Genomic DNA, 14554 nt, shown 5'->3' on the forward strand with positions numbered 1-14554 from the left:
TATGTAATTTCTGAAATTCAAATCGGAATCACTCATAAATCTATTTAGTGGCACGTCCGAGACATTCTCGAGCTGCACGCGCTTGCCCATAACTTGACCGCCCGAGAATTTTTTTTTTTTTCAGCTGCAGTGTTCATTTGCGATTGCCCGACATTTTCTTGGGTATAGTAATATCTTTGGAAAAATGTTTTACAGCCTTCTGAACGGATGGCAAGAGAGTTTTCAGTTGCTTTGGTGAAGCCTTTGGCCTAAAATTTGCCTTATCTTCTCTCGCCTATAAGTTTTACATTCTCTGACTCACCAGCTGACAAGGTAAGCAGAAATGGCGAGGGCGAAAAGGAAGAAATGTTTGTCTGATGACAAACTAAGGGACTCGCCTACATCAAAGATGAATCTCTAAATGATACTGGTAATTCTGATAGTAGTAATAATGATTTTTCGCATGATGACCTGGTATTTCTAATGAATGTGAGGAAGATATTTTGTCGGAAACAATGCTGATGGTATATGTAGCACATACATTCGTGTGGAAAAAATGTAATCCTGTAAATACTGAACGATCTAATATAATTCCATTTGCGCATATTCTCGTGTAGGGGTTCTATTACAGTATTCCACACTCATTGCACTTAGCTAACTTTTTATCCTCATTACGCCTAAACCACTTCCAAACGTCAGGTATCTTCCTTCTGGGCATCTATATATGAAGTTCAAAATTTTAAACCGGGATATTAAAGTTACTACCAAACAGTGAAACATCTGTACAATTTCTGTTAGTGCGAAAAATAAGTCAATAACGAAAAAACGAAAACTATCGTTGACTATCGATAGTAGGCAACTGACTATCGATGTCAGACGATAGTGGTCGCTATCGATAACTATCGTTAGCACTATCGATAGTTTTCCGTCTCTAGCTACCAGTACTGTTGAAAACATCATTCTAGGAGAATTGTTGTTAAGATAGAACCAGTGGTGAGTTATCTTCAGCTACCAGTACTTCTGAATACAGTACACTGTCAGATTTATTGTTAGGATGCAGTCAGTGGTTATTGGGTTATCTTGGACTCTTAGTAATGAATGAAGTGAAGGTACCTTGCGTTAAAGGATACAATTGTATATCTAACATATAAATTTATTTTTCCTTGTGCTTATAATATTTGGCCAGTGTTAACACATAACTAAAAAAATGTTGAAATGTATCCTTGAATATTTTCTAGAGGAAATATCGTTTCATAACAATGTTTTCCCAGTATAAACTCACGTGTGCAGGTACTGGAAATGGCTCTAATGTAAAAAGTAATAAATAAATGAGGATGGTGATCGTATCCAAGTATCCTCAAATAATTTAAGCGCTCCAGTATGAAGCAGCCACAATAGCTGTATCACTGACTGTGATGGAATTTTCAAGTGGAGTTTCCAAAGGACAGCTTGGAGAGATGATCAAATCGTGAATTGCACAGCAGTCTCAATCAGCATTCTGTGTATAACCCCATCTTTTGAGGGAAGCCTAGGTTCTCGTCACTCCAGTCCTTATCCTGTTAAGGGCCTTCCAGACAGTTCAAGATTGTGAAGTATGTGCTGGAGCTCTTTCTTTTTGCCGATTCCAGTCCGATAGTGTGGAGTGTTGCTGCCAGTGTTGGTGTGGCTGGTGCTGCCGTTCTGATATTAATGAAACTTCTCCGTGACCTTAGAAAATGTGCTATGCCAAGCCTGTGGAAAAAAATGACGGTTTTCCACCTCTTGTCTCAGTTATATTCAGCTCTAGACACAGAGAAAATAAAAATCTGCGTACATACAATTATCTCCGCAACGAGTACGGATAGGCGGACAAGTGCAAGGAGTTCTTATGAAAAATACTTTTTCGAAAAGCAATGTCCTAGAGTTTTAATGGGCTTAACAGGTCGCTTTAAGTATAAATTACCTTTTAAAATCAAACCCAGCGAAGGTGTTGGTGAAAATTTCTGATATATTACACACTGCACGAACTTCTGCTCCAGCACTACTTACTTGATATAACCCAGTCCGTAATTGTAACGGAAGCACTCTTGACCTAATGTTAAGTGATCAATGTAACAAGGAATATGGATACGCTACTGCAACAAGATCCTAACCAGCCCGCCCTGAAAGTACAAGTTCTACTGTCATCGTGAAAATACATTTTACTATCAAGTACAATATACCATATAGTTTTAGGAGGGCAGAGTTTGGACTGATATACTATAACTGTGAGTCGGTCTATAAATAACAGTAGACAGATTTTATAATAATATTGTACTTATTCAGTTATATAAGACGCAGCACCTAAAACAAAACCATCTTCTAGCAGCAAATACCCCCTTGCTTCTCTCCTGAAATAAGACAAAAAGTAAAATGGAAAGAGTATCATAGAAAACTGTGTTTTGAGAAAACCGCAATTACAGCTTTCACTAATTGTCTTACCAATTGTACACATTTTTCATGACATCGAGTGACGAAGACTCGAACTGCTGTGGAACTTGAATTATTAAGAAGACTCACAGGTAGTGCAAGAAGTTAAAAGATATAAATGCTAATTTTTACACGTCAGACACGTTTGACCCACGGCTGGAAACTCCACACAAATCATTACAATACCCGCAACCACAACCAAAGAGACTCAAGCCAAACCGATAATGAAGCGCCAAAATTACACCAACACTCCGGAAATCAAACCCACAACTGATTCAGACATGCAAACAAACCCAACTCCAAACATCCCGACTCCCCCACCCCAGCCATACTCACACAACACAAACCGTTCTCTGGACAGAGGCCGAGCAGGTTCCGAACCCAGCCCCAAGCCCAAATACACAAGATACAGCTACACAGACTAGGAGCAGGCGTATAAACTCTGCCCCTAAGTCCGAGATACACCCACCACGTAAAAACAACACGGAGACTCGAACCCTTACTCGCCCACGTTCATAGCTAGTTACACAGTGCTTCAATTGCCTGAAACTCTATCACTCCGCAGCATCCTGCTCAGAACGCACCCGCTACAACAGATGTGGTGATTCGAACCACCACGCAGATTGTAAGGTGCCTCGGGACCAGGTGAAGTGTGCGAACTGCCAACGCAGCCACGCCGCTTCGTTCCCTGGCTACCCACATTTTAAACAGGAAATATGAGCACGCTACAGACACTAACTATACCTCACCTATGCGAACACACATCCCCCTCCTCTGCTAGGTCTCCAAACCTCTCCCCTATCGAGTACAGGTACCCCAATCACTCCACCCCCACCCCCACTTCTGCTTCAAATTTAACCATGTTTAAATTAGCGCAAAATATACGGCATGCGCCGTTGCAGTACCAAAAGCAACATCCGGCATGGTTGGTCCCTGGATGGGTCATCATTTAAGTCCAACCACACAGAATATCTGCGTCAGCCTTGTCACGAATAGAAACAGGCCGCATCACCTGTTAATAGTTCATTTACTTAAATCATTATTAACACCAAATACCCTCCCCACAAGCAAAATTTATTAAGTTTTTAACAAATTCATAAAAGAATATCCCCTAATTAATGACCGAAATATGAATAGCGGAGGTGCACCGGTATTGGTACCTCTCAAACCAGGCTCATAAGGATGACCAGGTTTGCTCTGCTGTAAAACTTCCATTGCCTACTTCGGGTCCCTTTCCGATCAACGGGTCACGTATGTCTTACCTTTGTTTCCAGTTGGTCTATGGAGCCATCTGTGTTACTTTCTCTTGGACTGACGAAAGTAGTCTCAGAATATAAATGCGATCCTTTCAATATTACCAAATATAGACCGAATATACATCGAGTGGAGTTTCCAGTGGGATACACGTTTGCTTCTCAATAAACCCTGTTCAGTTTATCAGTCACCTCGATGAAGCCTTTACGGTGAACTCTGGACCCCAAGAATAATTATTGGTAAATCATGATCTCTTCTAGGAAGGTAGCATTATATACAGCAGGACTAATGACAATAATTAATTTCTCCACAGGTCTCCATGTATCACTGGGATCTCCCTCAGTGGCTCCAGGATCTTGGAGGATGGACCAACCCAATCATTACCGACTACTTCGAGGACTACGGTAGGGTCCTGTACGAGAACTTCGGTGATCGAGTGAGTGCTCTTTGGTTCTTGTATTTACTATACATGTATATCCTTGTTATTCAGATAGCAGTAAGGAGGGTAGCCTTATAAGCACAGGAGGTCCAGTGGTAGCCGGTTATGTTCCCTTTAAGGGAATTAAAATATTCGATTCGTAATCTTCGGATTAGGATCACTGAAACGATGTCTGCATGGGTTACGTATTTTCACAATTAACAATAAAATAATTTCAAGTAAAGGAAGAAATCAAAAAAGAAATTAAGGTATTTGCTTCACGTCGCACCGACACAAATAAGTCGTATGGCGACGATGGGATAGGAATGTCCTATGTATGGGAAGGAAGCGGCCGTGGCCTTAATTAAAGTACAGCCGCAGCATTTGCCCGGTGTGAAAATGGGAAACCACGAAAAAGCACCTTCAGGGCTGCCGACAGTAGTATTCGAACCCACTATCTCCCGGATGCAAGCTCACAGCTGCGCGCCCCTAACCGCACGGTCAACTCGCCCGGTAAAAAGAAATTAAGAAAATAAGAGATTGGACGCAGGGTGCTACGTTGCAGGGAGATGATTATACCCCAGTTTCGAAACGAATAACGTAAACTTATCACTTTAGTGGCTTTTGAATACAATATTTTATTTCATTCTTTCTTAATCCATTTACCCTCCAGGGTTGTTTTTTTCCGTCGGACTCAGCGAGCGATCCCACCTCTACCGCCTTAAGGGCAGTGTCCTGGAGATGAGACTTCGGGTCAATTGCATACAACTGGGGAGGAGGAACAATACCTGCTATGCTGAACAGGGGCCTTGTTGGGGGACGGGAAGATCGGAAGGGATAGACAGGGAAGAGGGAAGGAAGCGGCCGTGGCCTTAAGTTAAGCACCGTTCCGGCATTTGCCCGGAGGATAAGTGGTAAACCACGGAAAAACACTTCGAGGATGGGTGAGCTGGGAATCGAATCCCACTACTCAGCTGACCCCCCGAGGTTTAGTGGACCCCGTTCCAGTCCTCGTACCATGTTTCACATTTCGTGGCACAGTCGGGAATGAAACCCAGGCGTCTGAGGGTGGTAGCTAATCACATTAACCACTACACCACAGAGGCGGAATACTTTACTTCATACTGTGTTAACTTTACTTTTTAATTTCATTTCATTACAAATAATTTTCATTTATAGCGACGCAAATTGACGATGTTTGATCACTGCATTGGCGTTTTCTTGTTCTGTTGCCCCTGTCTCCCTGTGAAAGATATTAGAGGTGTGTACATGGAGTTACGTTGTAATAAAGCATAACAAGCCGCGAAACTGTCCACTAAGCTACCAGAGTCCTAAACAAGGTCTTAGATTAACGAAGGCAATACAACTTTATGATATACTGTGATATGTGCGGTATTTATCTGTTGGAAATGGATTAACCGATACATTAGCCAGTATTGTACCGAGCGAGTTGGCCGTGCGGTTAGGCGCGCGCAGCTCTGTGCTTGCATTCGGGAGATGGTGGGTTCGAACCCAATTGTCGACAGCCCTTAAGATAGTTTTCCGTGGTTTACCATGTTCACACCAGGCAAATGCTGGGGCTGTACCTTGATTAAAACCACGGTCGCGTCCTCCCCACTCACCTTTCCTATCCATTCGTCGCCGTAAGACCTATCTGTGTCGGTGCGATGTAAAGCAAATTGCAGCCAGTATTGTATTGGCTACAGATTACTGCGAATATTACGAATGCAGAGACCCGATTGCTTGTGTAGATGGATATGGATCTACAGTGCTGCAGTCAGGCGAAGAAACACTTCACTTGTTTTATGATCTCTCTGACTATCCGTGCTTGCATTACTGCGAAGCTGTTATCAGACGTGAAATGGCAGTTAGAATTGAAAGATCAAAGGCAGATAACTCAGAAAATCATCCTGCATACGGACAAAATCCATCAAAATCGAAAGCTTAAGTCAGGGAAAAATTTCCTTCATTCTACAAAAAGCCTTACGGTACTGCCCAGAAATATCAAAGTAGCATCACGGAAAAGAAAAAGTTAAAGATATTGAAGACTGAATTCCCTGAAAACATACGTACATATTCACTATAGACTGTTATGCCTTTAAGCGTTCAGTCTGCAAGACTCTGTGAGTTTACTATACCCCTCCACAATCCTCTAGTTGTGACCAGCTCTGTGGCCTCATTTACTTCCATACGTCTTATCTTTAAACTAGCAAATGTACCCGTGCTTCGCTACGGTTTTTTACTCCGTACACGGATTTGTAAATAAAATATTTTACACGCCGTAATTGAGATTTCATTAAATGTATTAAAGTGCAGACCTCCACTTCGATATTCACTCCTTCTAAATGGTACATCATATTAACAAACGGTTTACGTTATTAGACGCGCCTTTTAACCATCTACGTGTTTGGTTCTGAAAACGTTTCTCATTTCTCCCATATTTATGGATTACATTGAGTTCGAAACTTCGGATAGGGTGAAAATTGAGTACATTTTTAACACTTTACATTACTTTTTGCACACTTATGTATAAGCTAGAATCATGAATTTGGTCCACATATGGCCCCCAATCGTGCCAATATGCGCACGAAACTCAATGACTCTATCTTTCGTATAAATGTATCAAACAATGAAATATTCGTGTAAAAATCACCAAATTTACGAACAATCCAGAAATACAGCCAAATATAACTTATAAGGGAGAGAGATAGGACAGAAAGTCGTAGTACCAAAGTTGTAGATTACTCCAAGTTGAACGGAGATTGTGCCATCCGTTTATGTATACGACTTACCGTTTAGCCAACATATAGCTAAAAAAGAATATCTGCACAGTCATTAAAACTGCCTCACCATTTCGATATTTTGAGGGGTAAAATGTGAGAAATGTGACATCTTCCAATGTTTCCGTCGGTTAAGGCTAAAAGCTATAATTTCGCCAAATTTCAATTTTCTAGCTCGCCTGGCAGATAGTGCCGCCATCTTGATTTGGGGGAAGGGGGTTAAAAATTAGGAAATTCACGATTATTTTAAGCCCACGAAACATATAGGTTGTCGCTATGGATAACTTATGTGACTGCGTTGTTATGCTGAGCCCAAACTTTGAAGCCCCCTAGCGTGCCCACTTCGGGGAATTTTGATAATTTTCTATTTTTCTAGGGATGCTGGAGTCATTAGCTTTTCCGGTACCAAATTTGAAATTTCTGAGGTTTCTGGAAGTGCCTCATTAATTCACGTCTATTTTCTTTTTTATACGTTTATACAGGGTGTTAGGTGTATACGTGCAGGTATTTTACTAGTCGGTAAAGAAAAGTACATCTCATAACACATACTATGTAATGTGCCCGTTCGCACGTCCACGACAGATTACAAAATGGCGCCGACCGAAGGTATGGGCCATGTAATCTATTGTAAGCAAGGAATAGTCACCTGTTGTGATGACTCAGAGGGCCATATACGTCATGGAATGATCAAGTATTCGAGTAAAACGGACAGTGGACGGTCTACAGTATTGTTTTTTAAAAAAAATAGAAAAAAACATTATTATTAAAAAAACTTCATCTTGAATTTTCACGACATCGAGAGCGGACGCAATCACCGTCAGCGGAATAATTCTTGAGCAGAAGCAAAGGATCGCGCATAAGAAAAGAAATATTTCAACGATTAAATAAGAATAAAGAATAAGTTTTTGTCAAGATTCAAAAGCAGTTCAGGCGAAAATAGACATACTGAAGTCGTTACATACGAAATTGCGGATACGTCGAAGAGCTACGAAGAAAAATAAAAATAAATAAAATTAAGGATTAAAGACGTCAGAGAAGAATAGCATAAATGGCTGTATACTGCAATATAATCTTCAACTTTGAGACTGACAAGAAGATGACCAAGATGATGTGCTAAATTCACATGATGGACCGACCTGGGAACAATTCATCTTACCATACGACCAGGCAATGACGAGGAAGGCGACGGGTAACCATCCGACCGAGCCATGACGAAGGAAGGCAACGGGAATCCAGATAGTACTTCCAGAACGAAGCAGCGGATGACGTACCAAATGTCTAACCCGTGACCGAACCGAAGACCCAACTACATCCATTGGGAACGGAACAGCTGGACCAGGGACAACCATGAGCGAGCTAAGTCATTCATAATATTTAATCACATAATTTTTGGTTTGCCTACACATGTACCTTAGGTATGTGCCGATGGGCTAATTGTAGACCGATAAATATGGCAATGCAAGTGAGGATTACCAACGATGTGTGAGATAATTAAGTTCATAGTTACGATTTAGTAATATAGCAATAGTTTATGCTATATCGACCAGAATACTTGTAGGAAGCGTGAGGTTTGAAGAGAAATGTGAAACAGCTGATTGAAATGATATACTGGAAGATTATAGAGATTTCATTGAAGTAATGCTTAAAGTTGACGTCACGAATGGTTGTGCGCGGTGTAGAAAGAAACAAATGGAATTACGCATTGTTTGGTTCATAGAAAGGGCATTGAACTCGTACGTAGGTTATGAGAAGCTGTGACTTGTAAATATTATTAAGAAACTGTGTGGTATTTTAACGTAGTCGTGAAGTTGGGAACGCGATATATTATTATGGAGGCTACGGTGTTTATATTAAAAGGATGTTGTAATGAGAATGTGAGTATGGTAATTAGATGAAAGATTCGAGTTATATATAGTGATATGAGATGTTTTTACGCGATGCAGGACCTACGAGTACCTGCAAGTTAAGATATGCCACACTACAAGTTTATTTTATGTTTTATTTGCGTAAGAGTGCCCACACCGCTGGAGCTACACAGGCCAAGGTACGAACTGGATTTACTATTATAGATGTATGCTCGTGACGTAATCGTATGTCAGTGTAGATGATTATAATGAACATTAGAATACTACGATACTTTGAAAAGCTGTAGTTAACCAGATGCATTTCGACACACCAATGTATATGAGATAATGTTTTCTAAACTTCGCAGCATAGCGCTTCCATACTAATTGCAAGAGAGTAAAGTAGCTTGCATTGTAGTTGAATGTTATTGGAATATAACTATAGAAAGGGACATTGAACCTAAAAGGGCATGTGTAAGACAGCCAAAGATTATGTTGAAATTAGATAGATAGCTAGATTGATTAATATTCTTCGTTTGAACGTATATTTCTTTAACGAACTTCAGCTAGGGAAAGGCTAGAGTAGGAGCCGCATTTATCAGGCACTAGGAAAGAATGCCTTAGTTCGTAAGTAGTTATCCATGCACAACGTGATCGTTGAAACAAAATCATGACTTCGGATTTTACTCAAAAATTATCTTAATTTACTAGATCTATTTTCGATTTCCTATAATTTATTCTGAACCACTTAAATGTATTCCAATTTATTCAGACTTAATTTATTGTGTATTTGAGAGGTATTTCGGCTGGATATTATGTCCATGTGAGACTGGTTTAATCAGACTAAAGAAAGTGAACGATCGGAACTAGTTATTTGTGTCGATGTTATTCTTACATTGCAATTGCGAGGCGGACCTCAGATGTGTCCAGTGATCTATTGTAAATGTGTAAATATTGAACTTCAACTTCACAAAGGAACTGATCATTTTAATAATTTAAAATACTGAATAGTATTTTCATTTTATTTTACGAGCCAGCGCTGACTCATTCTCACACTTATTTTCAGTCAATTTTTAAATAACGCGTTACTTTATATGGTAATTTAATGATTTAATATTTTATTAATCAATATCTTGTTGTTTTTCTATAATTGCTGGTGTCATGAATTCTTTAATTACTGTCTAGTTTGTAAGTTAATTAATGGCTAAGAAAGGTACCGTGTAATTAAGAGTTCATTTAACCATGGTAAGTTCTCTCGAAGTCTATACTCTGAAAAGGTTGTCGGCGATGATTATTATTATATCGTGAGTAACAATAGGTGTCACCCGTGAGTTGGAATTCTCTTGAACTCACGTAAAGCGAATTCTACAGTAAGATTACATGTCTTACTTGCCATACGTAAACCCTGAGGTATCCGCTGAGCGACTCCATTTCGTCAAACTAGGCTGCCCAACGACGAGTAAGAAAATGGAGGTATCGGGTAAAGAATGTTAATCCGACTGCGCTTACAGTACGTTTTACCTTGTCTTATTAGTTTCCCTATAAATGAGCCAAATATTTCAGGGGCTAATGTGTTTTCAATTGCCGTAGTAGGAAACGCTGGTTATGTCATACTGTCCTCGTGTCCTTGAGTCACGTGTTCAACTACACTAGCAGAGTATAGAAGTTGTTGAACCTGTTTGCTATCGCAGGCAAACGCATGTTGTACTCCTCCCCTTGTCGCTGGGGAAGAGAGGTGACAGCCCACGTGCGAGACGAGGTCATGCTGTACTCGTAAACCGGTCTAGTGTTCGTAACAATAATAATAATAATAATAATAATAATAATAATAATAATAGGTTTTACGTCCCATTAACTACTTTTCGATTTTCGGGGACACCGAGGCGCCAGGATGTTGTCTCACATGACGTCTTTTACATGCTACTAAATCTACTGAGCGAGGCTGACGTATTTGAGCACCTTCAAATATCACCGGGCCGAGCCGGATCGAACCTGCCAAGTTGCGATCAGAAGACCAGCGCTCTACCGTCCAGCTAATCAACGTGGCATTAGAGCATCCGTTTCACTATATTTAAGACATTATATACACGTTGAGACCCATAGTTATAAACGTTGATGAGTGTTTTCTAGGCAGAGCATTAATTACGAGTTGTCAATTATTCTTCTTCCTATTATTATTATTATTATTATTATTATTACACATGCCTTCGCTCCATTGATTTATTCCAAAAATCATTCTTGTTTTTATTTTAAATGTAATATGTTTGAAGCTCAAGACTTAAATCTACGTATACCAATCAGATGAAGAAATGATTTTATGCAGCTGTTATGTAAGCAATCCGAGTGACGTTATACTCAGCAGTAGGGCTCTCTAAAGACTAGGTATGCTCGCCCGCCATTATGGTTCATTCCTGCACTATGTTAGTAAGGCGGTTGACTGCCCCAGCCTTATATATTCCTCTTTTTTACTGTTCTCGACGCTAGAAAATGAGTCTAAACTAACATACTGTAAAAATACTCATTCTCAGTATTACTCAAACGGTTACACAACATAAATATTAGTGTATTTCGTACATTATTGTGTAAGTTTTACTCGAGACGGTGATTATAAAAACAAGGTCGTTGATAATTTGCCTTTTAATAAACAAACAAACTAGGCATGTACTCTCACTGGAGAAATATTAGAAGAAATAGCTTACTAATAAATCGTTGTTTTACTATTATATTATTGATAAGTAGACAGGTTGTTCGTAAGCTATGCGCCGCGCTACCGTCTAATGAAATGAGGGACACCGTGGTATTGATATAGGCTACTGTCAATTTTAAATCGTGGAATTTGACGAGGTAATCGGTCAGTGTCCAAGATATATAAATTGTGATAGAAGATTTTGATACCACATGATCTCAGTCGGTATTTCACACTTGCGTAAAATTGATTCGGCGCTATTTTCAATGTTGTCGAAATAACAAGAAAAATATTCATCGAACTGAAATAACGCTGAAATGTCATGTACCTGTCTGCATGTAAGCCTACCACAGATCTTAGTTTACAAAAATGCATTTGTTGTACTACCACCAACGTTAAACAAATTATTTCTGTCATATGAAGTTAGTTTTGAAAAATATTGTACCTGTGGTGCTTGGATGTTGAACTCCTGTTCCCGGACTTTGAGGGCAGAACTGAATATTGAATGATCAATGTGACTGAATTAAGGGGTGTAGAAGTGTCAGTGGGAGCTGGATGGAGGTTTAGGGTCAGCAGTTGAATTAGAAGGTGTAGCATAGGGAGTGGATGCATAATGCAGACCAGAAGGGAATCTAAACAACCTGTATCCCGCAGTAGAGATATTAGGTGCAAAACAACCCACCATTATGTAATAAATATCCACACAAATATGACACTACTCTGTCCCTGCACGCGGTGATTAAAGCAATACGTTCAATATGACGAAGCGAGCGCTCGTAGGAGAAACTAGAGTTTGATCACATGGCCCATTGCGCCATGTATGAACCAAAATGGCGGCTAAGCATACCCATCTTATAGAGCCTTACTCAGCAGTAGTGCGTGAACAAGTGAATGCGACATTGGATGTGGGCTCCACGCTACCTGCCCCACTGTCACTGTTGGCTGCCTGTCCCGCAGTCGTGGGTTAACATCACTGTAGCCAATTGATTACATAACGGAAACGTTTACATGTGCCGAATTAGCCGATATTCACCTCGTTTACGGATAGCTGGAGAAACTGCACATTCGGCGAGGAAGCTGTACAGAAGAAGATTTCCTAACTGCTGTATTTCCAATAGCCGAACGTTCGCCGCTGTGTACCCAAGGCTCCGGGCTTCATTCTCGGATTGAGTGCCGTGGATCGCAACGCGATCCCTTGGATCTTCGGCGGGAAGAAGGATTTAAAAGAAAACTTGGCCAAAGGAGCTTGGCAAGACAAGTAGGTACATCTAACCAGACTGCTCATCGTACATTTCGTGAACAGCTGTTGTACTGTACCCACAGCACTACCACAACAAAGTTCAGCATCTCACTGAGCAAGTAGTCGCATGGTGTGCGTCACGTAGTTATTAGCCTGCATTCGGGAGACAGTGGATTCGAACCCCACTGTCAGCATCCCTGAACATGGTTTTCCGTGGTTTACCATTTTCACACCAGGCAAATGGTGGGGCTCTAACTTAATTAAGGCCACGGTTGTTTTGTCCCATTCCTTTCCTATCCCATCGTCGCAGTAAGACGATGGTATAGGCAATTGTAAAAAAATTGAGCATCTCCAAGAAGCTGATTACCTACCAAGAGCTGAATCCTGTACCTGGTTCTTGTAACAATGTGAACGTAATGCAGACGTTCCGCACAGTGAGTTGGTTACAGTTGAGTCATCCTTTTCCAGGGAGTGAGATGTAATTATTTTTCACAATGCCCTTACGTGAGCAGAAGAAGACCCTCAATGCCATTCACCAAGGTCATTTCCAGCACAGGTTTTCTAAAAATATTAAGGCTGTAAATTCGGGAGATGTGCTTCTTAAGCCATTAGAGCCGCCTGCACCACTGACTGACTCTAGTTATCTCCATTTTATGCAGTTTTCTCTGCCAGAGCCTCTGGATGACGTGCCACTACAGATACGTAAGCGGCTGTGGCTCATGCACCTCAGTATGTATGCTTGTCGATCACTAGAACGCCGTTTCCCCAATCGGTGGGTTTGTCGGTATAGTCCCGTCAGCTGCCAATCGAGCTCATCCGAGTTCAGTCCACTAGATTTTTATTTCTGGACGCACCTCAAAGACTTGGTGTACCAAGTGGAAATGCCGATGAATTTACTACAAGACGACGTATTGGGGATGCCATCATAACTGTGAGAGCTGACATGGAGGTGGGTGAGGGATTTATGCTGTCACCACATGGAAGTCGGTCGTCGAGTTAACGGACGACATTTCCAGCACCTTCTATGAAAGAACAGAACTGTGATTTTGAAGTACATGTTCCAGTAATTTCGGAGTCGTGTTCAGTGTTATGATATTTTTTGCTATTTATTTTACGTTGCACCGAGACAAATAGGTCTGATGGCGACGATGGGACAGGAAAGGCCTAGGAATTGAAAGGAAGCAGCCGTGGCCTTAATTAACGTACAGCCCCAGCATTTGCCTGGTGCGAAAATGGGAAACCACGGAAAACCACCTTCAGGGCTGCCGACAGTGGGGTTCGAACCCACTATCTCCCGGATGCGAGCTCAGAGCTGCGCGCTTCCAACCGCACGGCCAACTCGCCCGGTAGAGTTATGATTAACAATTCGGATAATAATTCGGAGTTTTTGACAGTTCACTATTTTCTTTTTCGTGTATTGTGACAAATTAAAAGCTACAAAGTTTGAGTGTGATGGATAGCTTTTATTTTAATAATAATAATAATAATAATAATAATAATAATAATATAATAACGTTATTTGCTTACGTCCCACTACTTGTTACGGTTCTCGGACACTCCGAGGTGCCGGAATCTTTCCCACATATATTCCTTAAGTCTACTGATAGGAATCTGACGTATTTGAGAAGGTTATAATGCCACCAGACTGAGCTAGGATTAAGCCTGCCAAGTAAGGGCCAGGATGCCAATGCTTTGACAGTCTGAGCCACTCAGCCCGTAAACTTGAATTTTGATGCGGTTAATAAGAACTGCAAACGCAGCAATAAGTTAATGATTTTTATTCTACCATTAATCATGGGGATATACTAAAGACAATGGGTTGGAATATAGTACCATATCTGAGGTACTTATTTGATTATTGTTTGGTCGAAGGAGCTATACCAGATGAATGGAGAGTTGCTATAG

The 14554-nt window shown here is 40.7% G+C and overlaps 1 pseudogene; it reads left to right on the forward strand.

Annotated features, from left to right (window-relative positions):
* The window catches only part of LOC137498892 (myrosinase 1-like), a 63863-nt pseudogene that overhangs the window by 3517 nt on the left and 45792 nt on the right, over window positions 1-14554 (forward strand).

This window comes from Anabrus simplex, chromosome 1, assembly GCF_040414725.1.
Source record: "Anabrus simplex isolate iqAnaSimp1 chromosome 1, ASM4041472v1, whole genome shotgun sequence".
Taxonomy (NCBI): Eukaryota; Metazoa; Arthropoda; class Insecta; order Orthoptera; family Tettigoniidae; genus Anabrus; species Anabrus simplex.